The sequence below is a fragment of the Bombyx mandarina genome, chromosome 02, assembly GCF_030267445.1.
Source record: "Bombyx mandarina strain Sakado chromosome 02, ASM3026744v2".
Classification (NCBI taxonomy): domain Eukaryota; kingdom Metazoa; phylum Arthropoda; class Insecta; order Lepidoptera; family Bombycidae; genus Bombyx; species Bombyx mandarina.
Window position 1 is genome coordinate 3744963 of NC_143209.1, and position 21018 is coordinate 3765980.

Sequence of the window (21018 nt, forward strand, 5' to 3'; positions counted from 1 at the left end):
AAACAACATTTTCTGAAAATAAATCGTAGCTAGATCATTATTACTTTTATCGCCCCCGAAATTCCCTGTACACTGAATGAAAATCTTTGGAGCCGTTTCCGAGATTCAGATTATATAAGTATATATATTAATATACAAGAATTGCTCGTTTAAAGGTACTAGAGGTCCCGCAGTAGTCGAAATTCGACTATAATTAATTGAAATTGTAAGTTTGTACACTATTATGATTGTATTTTATACTTCTATAATCACAAATTTCGCCAAGACCACACTATAAAAAATATTAACAAAGACAAACATTATTTAATGTATTCTCAATTTGACAACAGACGTCAAGAACAAAAGTTTGACAATAAATATTATGCATGCGTGTGTGCGTCAAATACATGGTATGTAGTGTGTGTAATGTTTTCTTTATTGATTTAATGTATCTTTTATGCATTATTTAAAAAAAATATTAGCATTGTGCACTTGTTCTCTATATTCTCTATAAGTGTGGAAAATTTCATACTCCTCCGTCCGCGCAATTTTCGTAAAAAGGGATACAAAGTTTTTGCTTCACGTATTAATATATAGATTATAAGATTTCTAAAGACGTATAAACACAAAATGAACCTCCTAGCAAACCTTCGTCAAGTCTTAAAACCAGATTTAGCATTCGTTCATTAATTCGCGTAAACCCAACCTCCTTTGTCTAAATGCAAGTAAAATATAATAAAATGTAATATCTGTAAACTAACAAAGGCTCGGCTAGGGGCAATCAAAAGCGAGTTAAGTACTCTTAAACCCGGGACTAGGGTTGGCACCGAACGGGATTTTTTTTAATTGTACAGATGGGATGTTTAAGACCCTCGCGATGAATGGTTACAGGAGCCTCTTTCGCCTTCAGACGTATAACTTCTGTCCTAAAAGGTAGAAGACACTGCACTTTTGCCATAGCCAAGCAGTAATGGTATCACGACCTTGACTTTTTGATAATATTCCGTTCCTCACAATTGATTATATAAAAAATGTCGATAGTAGAACATAAAACTGAAGGAGTAGGAACTGGATGTGAAAAATGATGACTCGAAGTTCGATCTCAGGTTACACGACCATTACGTTATTTGAAATTCGACCTTATATCATCAGACGGGTGGTGGCATTCACGTTGTGATTTCTATGGGCTCTTGTACCATCTGAGTAGCAAATGGGAATTACGCTTTTATATCTTTTTATTGCTATAAAGACCGTCGACGACTTCAAATAGAAAAACAAAAGATATTCCAAAACAAATTAATATACACTAAAAACAATAATCATCGAAATCGGTTGGCGTGATATTGAGTTCCTGAGTTATTCATCTTTTTTGTCGCGCACGTACTTAATGCAAATTTAACACTTATATGGTTTTCTCATGGATACCATTATCAGAACTGGACTAAATTGAAATGGGATCATACGGGAAGCGTCAGTCAGCTTTCTAATAAATAAAAAATCATCAAAATCTATTCATCCAGTCAAAAGTTATCAGGTAACAAACATAAAAAAACCATAGAGTCGAATTGAGAACCTCCTCCTTTTTTGAAGTCAGTTAAAAAGGGCAACCGTGCTATGTTGATTTTTGTTTAAAAAGTGTCTTGTTTCTTCCGGATAATTTTAAATATAGATTTTAAATTGTATAGGAGTTTGGTTATGGATTTTTAGGGGTTCATTCTTTATGGTTTTAGTTATTTTTTATAGTCAAATGTAAGATCTCCTAATCGCTATCTTTACTTTCACTAGGTCATCGCTAATTTATTTAAATGCGTGGTTTAGTTTCAAATTTTCTTGTAATATATGTTGACGATTAGTGCAAAAACTATTCTTGTAAAGCTACTATTTGATATTCCTTTGAGCTTAACACCTACTATCTATATATTAATACGTGAAGCAAAAACTTTGTATCCCTTTTTACGAAAATTGCGCGGACGGAGGAGTATGAAATTTTCCACACTTATAGAGAATATAGAGAAGAAGTGCACAATGCTAATATTTTTTTAAAATAATGCATAAAAGATACATTAAATCAATAAAGAAAACATTACACACACTACATACCATGTATTTGACGCACACACGCATGCATACTATTTATTGTCAAACTTTTGTTCTTGACGTCTGTTGGCAAATTGAGAATAGATTAAATATTGTTTGTCTTTATAATATTTTTATAGTATAGTCTGGGCGAAATTTGTGATTATAGAAGTATAAAATACAATTATAATAGTGTACAAACTTACAATTCCAATTAATTATAGTCGAATTTCGACTACTGCGGGACCTCTAGTTTAAATATAATTGTCAACTATTAAATAAACTTGAAATTGTCTTATATCGTAAAAGAGTCAACGCAAGGGTCCACGGAAGTATCAGCCCTAAGCACAGGGCGTTACCCAGTATTAATCTGCACACAAGTAAACATCACGGGGCATCTCAAACGGCTTGCCAAGAATACACCTGTCTCGGTCCCGCTTACCGGGATGACCGTAGCACGAGCAGGACAATCGTGCCAACGGAATCAATACAGCATGACAGTTTTATTTTGTAGGAGACATTCTATGTATGTGAGCGTGGATCGAGTTTGTTATATTGTGATGTTAGTTGTTTTCTGTTAGAAATGTGGATTTATCGATCAGGGTATGGGACAAAGGAGTGTGTTGTAGCGGTTTTGCGGAGTTCGTGACCGATCTAAGGGTAGGGAGTCTGCGTAGTATTGTTATGAAGTTTTGCCGTCAAATCGACGTTTTTAACGTTAAAAATTCGCGAATTGTTTGTGCTAATACAGGCTTGAATGGCTGTTTGGATTTTAAAGTGCGTTTTTTTATTGTGTGAATGATTTAACGAGCAAATAGAACAACGTGACTGAGGCCACCCGTCTAGAGACGTGTTTTTTTTTTCCTATCTATGCTAATAGAGAGGCTATTTCAGCTTCGCCCTAACATGTAGGTGAGCTCACGGGGCTCAAACCGGAGTGTTGCTAACACTGGCCCTAGCAAGAGCAGTGCTTCGCAGAATCTACCACCGGATCGGGAACACGACCCACTGAGAAGATCCGGCGAGAAACTCAGTGGGCTGTGTCTATGGGTTAATTCGCTCGTCGAGCCCTTCGTCGCAAGCAACGGGTTCGACGAGGACGGTGACCGGAAGAGAGAGAGAGAGACGTGGTCATAGTCTCAATGTATAGTAACTATTTCTTTTCCTGTCTATTCGCTGGTAGCCTAACGAGCTATTCCAGTTTCGCCTGGGCGGGTAGCGGGTAGTAGTGAAAAGCAGTGCTTTGCAGAATCTTCCACCGAATCAGGATCGCGACCCACTGAGAAAATCTGACAAGAAACATAGTAGGCAAAAACGACTTTCCCACTTTTCAAACCAGAGTGCATGGCTGCTTTGCGGCAGATATAGGCAGGATAGCTCTACTTATCCCGGCAACTTGTGAAGTTGTTCATACTGATTTGTTTAATAAGGTTAATTAATTATAGAGGCCATTTGTGACGTAGCTACGTTGTAAACTACGTATTAATGAAAAAACTATTTGCATTAGATTTTCTTATGGCAAATTTGAATAGAATAGTACGCTAGAATAATGCTTATTTAAACAAGTAGTTATTATTTTAGTATTTTCTTGGTTGAAAACCGTAAAATATTCGGAACTTCAATGACATAATTACAAACAAAAATCGTGAAAGTTGAATCTATACTAATAATAAATCTATATATTAATACGTGAAGCAAAAACTTTGTATCCCTTTTTACGAAAATTGCGCGGACGGAGGAGTATGAAATTTTCCACACTTATAGAGAATATAGAGAACAAGTGCACAATGCTAATTTTTTTTTTAAATAATGCATAAAAGATACATTAAATCAATGAAGAAAACATTACACACACTACATACCATATATCTGACGCACACACGCATGCATACTATTTATTGTCAAACTTTCGCTCTTGACGTCTGTTGTCAAATTGAGAATACATTAAATAATGTTTGTCTTTGTTAATATTTTTATAGTGTAGTCTTGGCGAAATTTGTGATTATAGAAGTATAAAATACAATCATAATAGTGTACAAACTTAAAATTCCAATTAATTATAGTCGAATTTCGACTACTGCGGGACCTCTAGTATATATAAATAAATCTACTGTGATTTTTACGGATGTTCCGTTACAACTACTGAACCGTGCATCCGATTGACTCGAAACTTGGTATCCATGTAGAAATACACGTACTTAATGGATAGGCTAATATTTATATGAGTGTTGGATTTCCTAATAATAATGCCAATAAATAATAATGTTAATTTTAAATGCCCAGCGAAGTGGGCGAGTACGGCTAGTAGTATCTAATAGTGACGTTTCTTTTCAATCTTTTGCTGTTTACCTGCATTTACGTGTTTGAGCTCCAGGACCTACATAATACCTTAATGGCAGTGAGATCATTCAAGTGTAATAATAATAAATAAATAAATATTTACTAACAATCACGCCACGTTAACTGGTCCCGTGATAAGTTCGTAAAGAACTTGTGTTACAGGTACCAGATAACGGAAATAAATGTAAGATTTTTATTATACACATAGATATATTTAATATACATCCATAACCCTGGAAAAGACATTTATATTTATCATACAAATATCTTCCCTTGGCGGGATTCGAACCCGCGACCCCCTTGTGTAGTGACCATGTCACTTACCACTACACCAGACGGCCGTTGTATAAAGTAATAAAAAAATTGTTAATTTACCTAAAACCACAGATAACCATCTGTGCCTAAAACAGACCACAGACGATCCTGATATCGTTCATATTTTGAATCGAATATATATATATATATATATATATTTTATTGCCCTTGTAGGCAGACGAGCATACGGCCCACCTGATGGTGAGTGGTTACCGTCGCCCATGGACTTCAGCAATGCCAGGGGCAGAGCCAAGCCGCTGCCTACCGCAAAATATGCTTGACAGTCAACCGTGAGCATACATGAGCATACTTTATGACGCATAAATATGCCTGTCACAAAATAAATAAACGAAAAACGTTATAACCATAAGAATCAGAGCATTTGGCGTAATTTGCCAAAACGATCGCTTTTCAGAGGGTGGGCTCCCTTTAGTAAACGATGCCAATGTATTCTGAAACTTATGTAGTTGGCATAAGTTCGAGTTTCATTTAATATCACGCTCCGTGGTACGTTCGATGTTCCATACTGTTACAAATTATATAATGAACTGTTTATTTGATTTATGGCGAATCATCTAGTGTGAGCGGTCGTGGCGATATCATTCTAAGTTCTAGAAGAGTAACTAGGTTCTTGTTCTCGTTAAAAGTACTATTAACAACAAAAGTCCTGTAATATAAAAAAAACATTTACTTATTAAACTAGCGACCCGCCCTAGCTTCGCTTCGGAAACATTAAATTTTATTATGGATAGCTGAGTCTGAGTCCCGCGACGTTACCCGCGGTTATTGTCGTACCGCGAGTGACACCGCGGGGCGAAGCTAGTGTAAAAAAAGTAGCCTAAGTTACTCCTTATATCACCTACCTATCAGTGAAAGTCTCGTCAAAATCGGTCCAGCCGTTCCAGAGATTAACCGGAACAAACAGACAGACAAAAATTGTAAAAAATGTTATTTTGGTGTATGTACCGTCTATATTTGCCGACCGAGAGGGCTGGTGGTCGTGGCGCCGACGACCACCAGTCCGGCGTCCCGAGGGGGAGGGTGATGGGAGAGATGTGCTCCGCACTAAACGCTTCACTTTCCCCTCTTTGCCTTTTCATGAGTTTTGTCTCATGCGAGGTTTGGACGTTGGTTGTTGAGAGACAGGAGGTTTTAGTCGGTTCGACTCCGACATACCCCGCCCTCCATCCCCAGGGAAGGGCGGAAGTCCGGCGATTTCCTCCTGACAAAAAAAAAAAAAAAAATGTACCGTCTATATGCATGTAGTAAAAAGTGGTTATTTAAATATTAGAAACAGACACTCCAATTTTATTTATATGTATAGATAATGAAGAGAGGCCCCGATTGGCATTAGCCCACTGAGTTTCTCGCCGTATCTTCTCAGTGGATCGCGCTTCCGATCCGGTGGTAGATTCTGCAAAGCTCTGCTCTTGCTAGGGCCAGTGCTAGCAACACTTACGGTTTGAGCCTCAAGAGCTCACCTACACGCTAGGGCAAGGCTGAAATAGCCTCACAAGGCAATCAGCATAGGTCATCAATAAAAAAAAAATTGGCAAAATATTATGTATTTATATGATTTAATAAAATTCGATAAAAATACTCGTACGCTCGAAGAAGAATTGCTTACGAATTACTATTGAATTTTGATTTTTTTTCCCTTAGAATCTGCAGTCTACAAATTTTATATCACTAATCGAGTAGTCTTCCATCTATATATATAAAAACGAATTGCTGTTCGTTAGTCTCGCTAAAACTCGAGAACGGCTGTACCGATTTGGCTAATTTTGGTCTTGAATTATTTGTGGAAGTCCAGAGAAGGTTTAAAATGTAATGAGAATGCTCAGAATTAAATAAAAATAACAATATTGTTTTTCCTTTGATGCGTCCCCCGTCGGACGGATTATTTTTGTTTTTTTTAAGTTTATTTTATACAAAAGTTTCGGTCTTTTATTTATCGATTGAGGCACTACGAAGTCTGCCGGATCAGCTAGTACATAATAATTTTTAGACAGCGACGATTTAGGCACAAACTCTAAATCGACTGTGTTCAAGCAAGTCAATCTTTGCCAACGTCATATTTAAATTTGTACAGGTTTTTATCACTATGAACTTGTGGGCATTGCGCCCCTGTGTACTACACCCTCCCTACTATTTATTCCCTTTTGTTTCTCACCCTAACAAAGGGCGTTGTTACGGCCGCGTCGACGCTTTGATTTTGTTACATAAATTGATCGTTACAATCGTTAATATGCTGTATGCTACTATTTTAATATACACATACACAGAGTAAGTAAAATTTTAAGTAATAATAATGACCTATGGCGGACACAAGTCACATACGATTATTTGGCCCTAAATTAAGATTCCCTGTACTATGAGAAACAGACTTTAACAGAAGGTATACATTTAAAAGGGGGAATTATTAATTGCTCCTCTATTTAAAATTCATGCAAACTACTACCTGTTCATAAATTTAAGAAAACTGTCAAGGAACGTTTGTGCAACAAGGCATATTATAAAGTTAAGGATTTTTTACTAGATGGCACTACGTGGGAATGAGGCGTTCGCTCCTGGCCTTTTCATTTTTCATTATTATTATTATTTATTTGAATTGTATTTTAGACTTGTTTTTTCGTATACTGTAATATGTTTTCTTGTTTAAAAAAAAAAAAAGAAAATAGTTGAGAAAATACAAAAAAAAAAAAAGCCCGCTGAGTTTGTTTCGCCGGTTCTTCTCAGGACTGTGGCTTTTTTTGGAACCGGTGGTAGAGTTAGCATTTTCTTTTACATTTTGACATTCAACAAGTGTGTTTTTGATGGCATCCAAGTTGAAATAAATGATTTTGAATTTGAATTTGAATTTGACTAAATCTCCCAACTAATAATCCACTGCATATCAGATAAATTTATTTATTTATTTATTTTATTAGGCTCACAATACACGTCACAAGCTAAAGATACATAAAAAATACAAATAAAAAGAAACAAAATCTGGCTTGCAACATAAGCTATGTGCGCACGACAAAACAAGACATATAGTGCTTATGAATGCGTTACAAATTAACTACATGATTACCTAAACATATTTTATTAAAACACGTATAAAATTAACCAAAATCAGATGACCTTTTTTATCTAATTTACAACGAAAGCCTAGCTGAAACCACTAATATACAGATTTTAAGACAAAATCACTCACCGTATAACAAAAATACTTATTTGCACACTAAATTAACCATCTTACAACGGAATTTCCAAAATCATTTTCTAAAAGTGTATAACAGTTAATGTATGTTTGCATTATCAAATTACATTCCACGTATTTATTTCTTGTATAGCTAAAATCCCAATCGCCCAACTTCATTTCTTTTTGTTCTTCTTACGTTCTTTTGAACTTCTGAACGAATACAAGATTTCTAAATGTTGTTTGAAGCTCTTCGCAACAGTGCTTTCTCCCAAACTCTACAACCAAAGGCATTAAATTGCGACGCGCCTATGAACGTAAAAAATGCATTTAAAGAAGTATTTGGTGATAAATCTACTGTAAAAATGTGCTGGGCCATGCAAAAAAAAAAAGACCAATGTAGAAAAATTTGTAACCAAAAAAAAAAAGACTTTATTACAGGATATTGATGTGTTACGTCTCCAGATCAGTTGGAATCATTTTCAAATTCTCCTTCGATCGAACTGAAAGATTGGACGGCGAGTTAAATATGTCACACCACCTGTAGAAGCTAGAAACATACTCACGGTCGGCAGGCCATCCGAAGCCCGCCTAGATGGCGCCGGTTAGAATAGGTTATCCTACGGAATGCCCCGCTGGGTGCCAGCGTGGTTCAAGAATAGCCGACCTTCCATCATCCGGATGCTCTTGCGTAAAACGCGTGCAGAGCAGCTTGCACGTCGTCTTCTTAGGCCCCCTTCGCCGGTCCCCAGACCGACATGTGAGGGGGACTCGAAACAGAGGGCCAGGGCTTGGGCGAGATCCGCCTCCCTGGCACCCGCTCGACGCCTTCTGCGAGATGGTGCACTCGCAGAAGTCAAGTATCGCCTTACATGACTCGTCACCGCCGAGCATCGATGCCACAACACTCGGCAACGACAAGTCGTTTCCTATTTTTGCGACAAGGTCACGGCGCCAACCCACTCATGCTGGGCAGGTGACTATTGTGTGCTAAACTAAAAAACTGAGTTACCTTAGTGTTTTGCAATTGTTAGTGTATATTAAGATTGCACTTAGTTGATTTACAGTTCTGACGAAGCATGTTGCGGATGATAACATGTACTTTTAGATTAGGAATATTGTGTTCTTTTTTTTATAATAAATATACAAGTGTAGGATTAAATACTACCCATTTAAAAGTATAGATATCGGGGGGTGTAAGGCGGCTTAAGCGACATTTATCTTTGTAATTAAAGATGCGTTTTATTTGGCATTAGAACCAACAGCTTACAATATTTTTTGTTGAACTTCAATTAATTTTACTACATGGAATTACGTGAAGAAATGTTTTTATTATGATATTTTTTCGTAATTTTAAACTTTAAATGGCTCCTGTAAAATTGCCAAACCAAATAGCCTTGCACCTGTCGATGGATATTTAATATTTAAACAAACTTGGTCATCACACGAATATTTGCTGATGCGGAAATCGATCCCACGACCCTCGGCCCAGCAGTGGCGCTAACTATTACACCACCGAGTTAATGTATCTTTAGTCTTCAAGCCGGTTATTAATTTACACTTCGTTTTATCTCTTTCGATAGTGTTTAATGCAAAAAGGCCTGTATATCATAGGTCTTACGTTTGAGAATCAATAAACCCTGAGCAGATTTGGACGCATTCGTTAATATATATTTTTTTTCTCCTACCTAAGCTGATAGCCTTGAGAGGCTATTTTAGCGTAACCTTAACTAGTAGGTGAGCTCACGGGGCTCAAACCGGAGTGATTCTAACACTGACCCTAGCAAGAGCAGTACTTCGCAGTATCTACCACCGGATCGGAAACGCGAGTATATGTGTTGGGTCAAATTATGGTAGTGTGTGTAATGTTTTTTATTTATTGATTTAATGTATTTTTAGGCATAATTTAAAAAAAAAATAAGTTACATTCTGCACTCCTCTATTATTCTTTATAAGTGTGGGAAATTTCATATTCCTCCGTCCGCGCAATTTTCGTAATAAAGGGGTTCGAAAGTTTTTGCTTCACCTATTAATATACATATAGATAACGGTCATCGGTCCTTGGTACGTTGTGTAAATGAAGTTTAAAGATTCTATTAAATAGACAAAGGGATAGATCGATACAGATCACACTAATAAATGCGTTTTGTAAAGTACTGTCCAACGATAATTTATCATCAAAATCGGTTGAGAATCCCAACGTTACATCGATTTAGAACTATTGAGATTTCGGCCAAGCCACTGTTTTAATAAAACGAGGTCACTGGGATTTGTGAGACTGTTGCATTTCTGCCGCGCGTCCGCCCCATTTCAAGGTCAGATTAGTCATTATTTCTATGTATGTTTCAAGTTCATCACGTGGTATCGATATCGAAGGCTTTTATCTATATCCTGCTATTAAGCTCCTATTATGTTGCCCTATGAGTGAACCGAATTTTATCGAAAACAATCGACATATTAGACTATCTTATACCTTTACACGAGCAGTTCTTGTATATAAATATATATGTAATCTGAATATCGGAAACGGCTCCAACGATTTTCATAAAACTTAGTATACAGGGGATTTCGGGGGCGATAAATCGATCTAGCTACGATTTATTTTCAGAAAATGTTGTTTTATTCGTGTTTTCAATACTCAACTTTATGACTCTTCCCGACATCCATTGGCGAATAATAATACTATTTTTACTGCTTTAAAGACACAACAAGATGGCGTTATAAAAAAAAAGCCAAGCAAAGCTCGGTCATCATCTAGTGTAATATTTAAAGAGCGTTTTCTTTGTTTCAGATCAGCGCCAGTTATGTTGAGTGTGCAGTGTTAGTGTAGTGACATGTCATTGTGTTGTTCATGTGTAGTGGAGAGGAGAGGAATCGCCCTTCCCCTGGACTCTGAATGGTAGCTACAGCTCGAGGTAAGGATGCGTTTTACGACGAAGAGAGAGAGAGAGAGAGTATTCTTTATTGTACACCAAAAAATTTAATAAACAATGCTATAAATACAAAAAAAGTACAATTGGCGGTCTTATTATTAAAAGAGATCTCTTCCAAACAACCATCAGGTGGACAAGAATAATTTGGAAACGAATTACGTGCGGTGTACCAATCCAGTGAAATATATATAATAATATGTTGAATACATACAGGAAGTGTTAGTTTAAGATATACAGGGCGTACTAATTAAGTATTCAGCCAAAATTGGGGGGGGTGTAGACTCGAGCCAGACCTTTCTTCTTATAAATGAAATATAGATTAAAAAAACAAATAAAAACCGAAGTTTGTCTTTTTTATCCGTGAAATGGGTTAACGAACTAAAGACCCAGCGGTAAGCGAATATACATCATAATGTATTTATCAATTATAGATAGTACAATAGATATTTTATACAACAGATATTCTAGAAGACGATTGTGTTAAGACTTATAGACTTTTTCAATCTCTGATGGCTGAGCGTATTGTAAGATCGCCCTGGTAAACACTGCCATCTTGCCTATTTCTATACTGCGATATAATCATGTCATTGTGTTACTTTTCGAAGGTCGGGATAGCCGTTAAATAATGTAGTTCAGACTTTGACCTCGAAAGGTCATTCTCGTCGTAAAGTCTATGGGCTTCTATAGCCAGTTAACGCCGAATAGGTTGAGCGTGTTATGAGCTTCTTTGGACACATCATGCGGTCTCTCAGACATGAATCAGAGGTGCTCTGCGCAGAACACCAGCCGAATGGTCAGATCTGGTTAAGAAAGCGGTTGCAGGTAGTCTATACGTAACACTAAGGAAGAAAGTCCACATATGGTCGCGATCCTCAGCAGTAAGGGACCGATGAAGAAGAGAGATTGCGATCACTGATGTTCTTCAATCAGCAGCAATGCGCAGGACGGCTTAGACATGAATCGGGTAGGAAAAGTGATAAGAATTCGGTAGGAAATCTTCACCCAGCTAGTTGACTTCGATTTGACATATTTAGATTTCATATTAATTACAATCCAGTGGTGTGAGTTTTCAAAGATTCTGTCGTTTGTTACAATGTCATAAGTTGTATGAGCAATTCTGTTGTCTCACACCGCTCTAACGGTCTACAGTATGCCTAACGGATTCAATAAACGCGTACAGACTTTTAAGCTTATAGAAGCGGACATCTCAGGTCACATTATCATTTACAAAGCATAACTATTTATCAAAAATAGAAAGAAAAATCTTTATCACTTTATCTAACAGATAGTCAGACGTACTTGAAATATGTTTCATCCCTCAAGGTATCGTACAAAATCATTGCCACCTCTGATTTATTTAATTGGCAATATTAAGTCAGAATTTACAGGCCTGTAATTTCGATACACCATTGTGTTTACAAGGGCCTATCTTCTAATTTATCCAATAGTCTTTTTTATTTCCTACCTAAGCTGATAGCCTTGAGAGGCTATTTCAGCCTAACCTTAACTAGTAGGTGAGCTCACGGGGCTCAAACCGGAGTGATGCTAACACTGACCCTAGCAAGAGCAGTGCTTCGCAGTATCTACCACCGGATCGGAAACGCGGCCCACTGAGAAGATCCGGCGAGAAACTCAGTGGGCTGTGTTTATGGGTTAATTCGCTCGTCGAGCCCTTCGTCGCAAGCGACGGGTTCGACGAGGACGGTGACCGAAGTACTACCGTAACCGACTGTAAGATGACGACTGACCAGATGAAACAATAAGGGTAACGTTTTTTTTTCTACGACCTGATTTGACCCACTGATGGTGAGATATCATTGACTCTTATAGATATCAGTATCGGCAGTGACACCGCTGATCCGCCCATTTCATCAGGTTATTTTTAAACCTCACTTTAAGAATGAATAGAAGAGTTCATGCTAATTCAGGATGACCAAACAGTTCTCTGAAAACCTCCGTGTGAGTGCAATAGTTCCAATCTTTTTGGCTCAACGACCCTAAAAGCAAGCGCTGAGTGACCATCATTATGTAATTAGATCTAACAAAGAACTTTAGTCCACCGGACCAATCCTTAATCTGTTTGGGTTTCTAATACAGGGTGTGATTTTTAATACGCTTTTATTCGCTTCAGACGTATGTATGTTAGTATGTATATAACGGAATCTTTGAACATGATTTTGACCCCCTTCAAAACGTCGGATTAACTCGAAATTTGGCATACTTGTTATACCGATGACAGTTTTATGACAGATATACAGATCAGTATACAGATTGAAAAAATTTAAATTCAACTAAAATAAAAAATAAATAATAGTTTAAAAAAACTAAAAAAATACTCTTTTATAGAAAAACCAACTAAAAAATAGAAAATAAAATTTAAGAAATTAGATTTAAAAATAGTGTAAGAACCAATGATTTTATTGTAAAAAAAAAGTGTGAGGTGCATGATATCAGTAGTTACAAATATTTTATGAAAAGAATCTAGCTAGCGAATCGGTTCTACTGTCCAATTATTTTGGACATGTGACCATCAAATGATGGTTAATCAGTATTCCTTACGATGTGCGAACTCGTGACGAGTTGTCACAAAAGTATTTCAATCACCACCTTTTTATTCGATTGGCCGAAGTTCCGTTTGTAAGTGATTACAATGCCATTTTCTAAGTGTGATTACCAGTCACCGTCCTCGTCGACGAGCGAATTAACCCATAGACGCAGCCCACTGAGTTTCTCGCCGGATCTTCTCGGTGGGTCGCGTTTCCGATCCGGTGGTAGATTCCGCGAAGCACGGCTCTTGCTAGGGTCAGTGTTAGCAACACTCCGGTTTGAGCCCCGTGAGCTCACCTACACACGTTAGGGTGAAGTTGAAATAGCCTCTCAAGCAGGAACGTCTTAAATTAGGCTGGGGCCTTAGGGCACACAAGAATTTGAGGCCCTTTTGGAAAGTAAAAAAAGCGAATTATAATAACATTTTTTTACTGAGTTTTACTGAGTTTTATGACCATTTATTATAGGTAATCAAATACGGTATGATATAATATGACATTAATGATATTAGAATACTGCTGGTTTTTTGGATACGATCACGATAAGGGAAACCGAATAAATGTGTGAGAGAAATTGTCGGTCCTTAGGGGCCCCCTGAGAATGGGGGCCCTGGGCACGGGCCCCGTGTGCCCTTATGGTAAATACGGTATTGCTCTCAAGGCTATCAGCATAGGTAGGAAAGAGAGAAAGAACAACACACATGCGCGCTGATATTGAACTGTATCGCTGTCACAGACACTGCACTTGTTAATTTAAATAATTGGAAAGGGTTTTTTGAGTCAATCACGAGTAGACCAGATCGACTGGCGAACGGTCAATACACGTTCGATATATAGCTGCAAAAGTCATTAATATTATTAAATTGGTATGTATTTTATATTTTTACTGGTGGGTAGGACCATTTGTGAGTCCGCGCGGGTAGGTACCACTATCCCGCCTATTTCTGCCGTGACGCAGTAATGCGTTTCGGTTTGAAGGGTGGGGCAGCCGTTGTAACTATACTGAGACCTTAGAACTTATATCTCAAGGTGACAAGTAGATGTCTATAAACTCCAGTAACCACTTAACACCAGGTGGGCTGTGAGCTCGTCCAGCCATCTAAGCAATAAACAAATGTATGTATGTTTGTTTGTGTGTAACGAAATCTTTGAACGTCATTTTCGTCGATTTCAACACGTCCTTTTTTTTTTTTTTTTTTTTTTTTTTTTTTTTTTTTTTTTTTTTTTTTTTTTTCGGGTAGAGGGCCGAACCTCCTACGAGGTCCCCGCGCAAAAGGGGCGCGCGGGGTATGTGAGACTCAACGATCTGCATGGTGTTGTGAGCAGACCGCGGGCCCAAGGATTTTAGAGCCCACCCACTAAACGACTCCCCTGCACTCTTACACCCGACGTCCGATCCCCTCCGAGGTCAGAACCCGGATGAGGTAGGGGGGCTACCGCGGTCAACACTACAACCAGACAGCGCGGCTCACCCCAAGGACGCCCAGCCGACGGAGCCTTCGAGGCGAATCGAAGGCTCTGAAACGTCGGCCGTCTCGGTACGGCAGCCCGTCGGGCCGCCCAGACGGTGCCGCTGGTGTCCCGGAATACCCCGCTGGACCAGAACCAGCCTGCCGGGTCGGGACGCGATACACCGTCGACCGGTCGCTCTATTCACTCCACGGCAGCGCGCTAGAGTGCTGGTAGCGCGCCGCGCGGCCTCACCCCCTCAGGTCGCCCCTTGACCTTCACCGGGGGGAGGCCGCCACCTACAGGGGCCGGGACGTACGGGCGTATTCCCGCCTCCGGCCCCCGGCTCGACGGCGACGGATCGGTGCGGAAAGGGAAGAGCTCTCCCTCTCTCGCTCCGCCGCCTCCTTCTGCGAGATGGTGGACTCGCAGAAGTCGAGCATCGCCTTCCAGGACGCGTCGCTGCCGAGCATCGTAGCCACGACGCGCGGCAGCGAGAGGTCCTCTCCTATGACCGCGACGAGGGCGGCGCGCTGCTCGTCGAATCCAGAGCAACGCGCCAGCGTGTGTTCCGCTGTGTCTTCCTCGTCGCGGTCCGCGCAGTGGTGGCACTGCGCCGTCGGTTCCCTTCCGTCTTTTTTTTTAAATATATTTTCGCACGTTCTAATAACCCTGCGCAGTATCGAGGGATTAAATCCATTGTTATTTCGTTTTGCTATTTAAGCGTGTTTCTTTAGTTTTCAAACTAAATAAATATTTTATATACTCGACTGGCGAACGGTCAATACACGTCCCATATATAGCTACAAATGCCATTAATATTATTAAATTGGTATGTATTTTATATTCTTACTAGTGGTAGGACCTCTTGAGAGTCCACGCGGGTAGGTACCACCACCCTACTTATTTCTGCCGTTAAGCAGTAATGCGTTTCGGTTTGAAGGGTGGGGCAGCCGTTGTAACTATACTTGAGACCTTTGAACTTATATCTCAAGGTGGGTGGCGCATTTACGTTGTAGATGTCTATGGGCTCCAGTAACCACTTAACACCAGGTGGGCTGTGAGCTCGTCCACCCATCTAAGCAATAAAAAAAAAATATATATATATATACGTTTTTCTCTACTTACATTTACTACGCAAAAAGTTATCCGAAATTTTGCTAATTCAATAAACTCTACATTTGAAATTCAAAATAACTAGTGGTCCCGCAGTAGTCGAAATTCGACAATATTAATTGAAATTATAAGTTTGAACATTATGATGGTTCTAATTTCGAAGACTATTATACTTCTATGATTACGGAATTCCCCAAAACTACACTATAGACAAATAATATTAAAGACAAACAATATTAATCTATTCTCAATTTGACCACAGACTTTAAACAATAACAAAGGTTTGACAATAAACAAAGAGTTTATATAATAATATGTCTGTGTGTCAAACGTGAAGCAAAAACTTTGTATCCCTTTTTACGAAAATTGCGCGGACGGAGGAGTATGAAATTTTCTACACTTATAGAGAATATAGAGAAGAAGTGCACAATGCTAATATTTTTTTAAAATAATGCATAAAAGATACATTAAATCAATAAAGAAAACATTACACACACTACATACCATGTATTTGACGCACGCACGCATGCATACTATTTATTGTCAAACTTTTGTTCTTGACGTCTGTTGTCAAATTGAGAATAGATTAAATATTGTTTGTCTTTGTTAATATTTTTTATAGTGTATTCTTGGCGAAATTTGTGATTATAAAAGTATAAAATACAATCATAATAGTGTACAAACTTACAATTCCAATTAATTATAGTTCTATTTCGACTACTGCAGGACCTCTAGTTTATGTAAATTAATTATTAATGTACGATGAAGGTTTTAAACATGCGGCTCTAAAACTGGATTCCCACGTTCTGTTATAACATCGGCTTTTCTCTCTTTAGTACACGGCGTTCAAGTTAGACAATGAGAGGTCGATGACCTGTCGTGACCAGTGGCCACAGAGCGGCTAGATGTTACTGTAAATGATCGTTCTCCGATTGTTTAGTTGCGTATTTATCCGATCTGTGACGTTTTAACGTTCGATTGGGGAGTGTTACGCGTCAAAAATCGATGATTGGAATTTATTAACCGACTTCAAAAAAGGTAGAGGCTCTCAATTCGACTGTATGTTTTTTGTATGTAGGTTACCTCATAACTTTTGACTGGGTGAATCGATTTTTCGATGATTCTTTTTTTTATTAGAAATCTGACGCTTCCCGTGTCGTCCTATTTCAATTTAGTCGAGTTTTAATAATGGTATCCAAGAGAAAACCATATAAGTCTTAAATTTGCATTAAGTACGTGCGCGACAAATAGATGAATAACTCAATAACTCAATATCACGCCAACCGATTTCGATGATAATTTTTTTAGTGTATATTAGTTTGTTTTGGAATATCTTTTTTTTTTCTATTTGAAGTCGGTTTTTGTTAAATCATGTCTGTTTACAATTATTTTTTACAGCACTTTAAAAGGTATACCTTTTTTAATTATACTTAGTCTGGCCATAAATACTATTACAATTAAAAATAAACAAAATCCTATATCTGGGGATTCGCTGGCCATTTAAGATAAACATTATTATTTCTCACCCCCACAAAGATTCTCATCATTAACGCACACTCAAATAAATATTAGCCTATCCATTAAGTACATGTATTTCTACATGGATACCAAGTTTGAAGTCAATCCGATGCATGGTTCAGTAGTTATAACGGAACATCCGTAAAAACCACTGTAGATTTATATATTAGTATAGATTACCAAAAATGGTGCCTTCCGTAGGATTCGAACCTCGGTACAGACTCGCCACTACACCGGATGCCTCATCCGTAGTATTACTAAACATATTAACGATTGTTTGTCAGACTTCGCTTTGAGTGATAAAATCATTCGTTGTTACAAATATATTTGTCTATTTTTTATTTTATATATTACTAGCGACCCGCCCTCGCTTCGGAAACTGTAATTTATTATTGATTTCTTCATTATTTAATGGATGTTATTATACATATAAACCTTTCTCTTCAATCACTCTTATCTATTAAAAAAAAACGCATCTAAATCAGTTGCGTAGTTTTAAAGATTTAAGTATACATATTATTATAGGGACAGACAGATATAGGGACAGAGAAAGCGACTTTGTTTTATACTATGTAGTGATGTTACTGTAGTATTTATGAGAAAAGTAAGGCCGGGCGAGTCCAGCTGAGTCCAGCCGAGTGACCAACAAAACTTCGGCGACTCAACTAACCCATAGACAGAGCCCACTGGGTTTCTCGCCGGATCTTCTCAGTGGGTCGCATTTCCGATCTGGTGGTAGATTCTGCGAAGCACTACTCTTGCTAGGGCCAGTGTTAGCTATACCTCCGGTTTGAGTCCCGATAGCCTACCTACACGCTAGGGTAACGTTGATATAGCCTCTCAAGCCTATCAGCATAGGACGGAGAAAAAAAAACTTCATAGTAGAACACCCCAAAAAATACAATTTACAAGACAGAGGACAGACGCTGGACAGTAGAATCCGCGACCTAGCCTAACCTACTATCACGTATACCTATATACATACTAAATTATATACATTGTCAGCACCTAAACACGGGGGGTGAAATCTCCCTGCAGTCAGGGTCGGCATGAAAAAGTTTTACTAATTAATAATTTCGTCACTCATGTTTCGGAAATAATTTTTTTTTAACTTTTAATTCAATTAATTTTAAATTAGAAGTAATCGTGATCACGAATGCTTAAGGTGTTTGTTTGTTACATTTAGATTTTTTTTGTCCGAAGCTTATCTTCGCACGTCGTTTATCGAAAATTAGTTTTTGGAGGGTAATGAAAAAAGGAAGCTCTTCCACCGACCTGATGAAATTTCTCGGTAGACCGACGGTCCAAATATTGTTGTTCGAAACTTCTATATATTCAAACTTTTTTTGGAGTAAACTAACCCATATACACAGCCCACTGAGTTTCTCGCCGGATCTTTTCAGTGGGTCGCGTTTTCAATCCGATGGTAGGCTCTGCGAAGCACTGCTCTTGCTAGGGTCAGTGTTTGCAAAACCTCCGGTTTGAGCCCCGAGAGCTCACCTAGACGCTAGGGTAAAGCTGATATAGCTTCATATGGCTATCAGCAAAGGTACGAAAAAAAATATCGTTAGCGAACTTCACTGTTAAATATCTTGTGTTTTATGGTGACTACCACCACATCACTCCCCTCGGAGACCGAAGGTCGTGATATTAAGTTAGTGTTGATTACCTTGCAATTGCTAGTGCTGCTCGAAGTCTGCGGTAAGTCGAGACTGAGCTTGAGCTGAGCTGCATCACTGCCGTGATTTCTCCATGTAATGCAGAGCTGCTAAACCAGAAATGTGTGACTCCAATTGATGAGCCGGTTTTGGACTGCGATGGGCTGTTGCAGTGTGATGAGGCTGTGAAGATGCGTGCTAGAGGACCAGGAAGCGCGATGAGTCGGCTGCGAAGGACTTGTTCAGACTGCGATGCTGACTCGTTTCTACGAGTTAATTGTTTGATTGATGTACAAATTAATTAAAGTTTCAATTTCAAACGTGCTCATAGGTTCTAACAACAGTAGCCCGTCACCGAACTTAGTAACTTGAGCCAAAAAGCATAAAAGCTTTAAACTGAATTGTAATACTCAATCAAGAAAGGTGTTTGGACTGGAATAGAAAATTTGACGGTAGTTTTGAGTAACACTTAAGTCGTCCGTGACCATGAAAATTGTAAAGTATTCCAAACGTCGGATATAATCAACTCGCAATCAAATCAAACCGTAAACGGAGTTTTAGTAATACGGTATGTGGTTTTTGGTATGCCTTGGTATGTATCGATGAGAACAATAAAGACAAACTATGAAACACCTGGTAGGACCTCTTGTGAGTCCGCACGGGTAGGTACCACCACCCCGCCTATTTCTGCCGTGAAACAGTAATGCGTTTCGGCTTGAAGGGTGGGGCAGCCGTTGTAACTATAGACCTTAGAACTTATATCTCAAAGTGGGTGGCGCATTTACGTTGTAGATGTCTATGGGCCCCAGTAACCAGTAAACTGTGAGCTCGTCCACCCATCTAAGCAACAAAAAAAAATGAAACACACCCGTTTTATTGGAATAAGCCCCGCGCAACTTGTCGTCGTAATTTCGTGTCATAATATCCAAAACACGCAAACAAACACCACTAACAAATATAAAGAAATATATATATGTATAGAACATATTGTTTTATATAAAAACAGTTCTTAAATAGGTCGTTGTCTATTTTCAAATAAAAATCATGTGGGATAAAATTTTACCATAATACCATCAAAAGCAAACGTGCCAACCCTAAGTGTGTCAGAGTCAACTGCTAGGGCGCGGGGCGTGGGCGGGCGGTTGGTTTCCTTATTGCATTATCCTTGCGTGGCCTTGGGGTGCAGTCATTGACCTTAAGAATAAAAAAAACCTTATTATATTAAGGTCAAATAAACACTACTCTCGTCTCCTATGGCAATTAGATATAATTGAAATTAAAAATTACCCTTGTGCCAACTATAACCGTGGTTCATGGCCTGAGACATAATATGTATCTTGCCTGAAAAATAATAAGATTTAAGTGATTAATGGAGGGAAGACGTTGTCAGAACTTGAACCATGAACTTTCATCACGCTACTATTCCGCACAGAAGTCATGGGTTCAGACTGGGATTATTGCCATGTCAATGCATGCAATTCTTCGACCTCATTCTAGCTAAAGATGGTCACCTGCCCATCCTGCATAAGACAGTAATATAAATATTAAATGTCGATAACAAAAAAACCCAAAATACAGATAACTACCGACATATGGTTTGTAGACTACTTACTATCTGTGTGTATCTTTCGAATAGAAGCCAAATTGTTATTTTTCTTATTATATACAATAATTAACTATTTAATGGGTTATAACCACGATATCCACATTTCATGAGTTTCGATATTTCATCGTTGTTGCAAGCGCCATGATCATGGGTCGACAGAATACTGCGGGTAGGATTAGATAGCTTTCAGCAGAGAAATCTATCTACCCTCGTTCTAGTCCATTATGGGTGTTACTTTTTTTTATTTTTTTTATTGCCAAGGTATGAAGACGAGCTCACAGCCCACCCGCTGTTAAGT

The 21018-nt window shown here is 38.5% G+C and overlaps 1 protein-coding gene across 14 annotated transcripts in view; it reads left to right on the top strand.

Annotated features, from left to right (window-relative positions):
• LOC114241927 (bromodomain adjacent to zinc finger domain protein 2A) overlaps nucleotides 1-21018 on the top strand; it is a 122851-nt gene that overhangs the window by 27364 nt on the left and 74469 nt on the right. For all 14 annotated transcript variants that reach the window (XM_028172917.2, XM_089735446.1, XM_089735461.1 and 11 more), the window contains exon 2: nucleotides 10686-10809. The gene's annotated coding sequence lies outside the window, so the exon portion shown is untranslated. The remainder of the gene's footprint in view (nucleotides 1-10685; nucleotides 10810-21018) is intronic.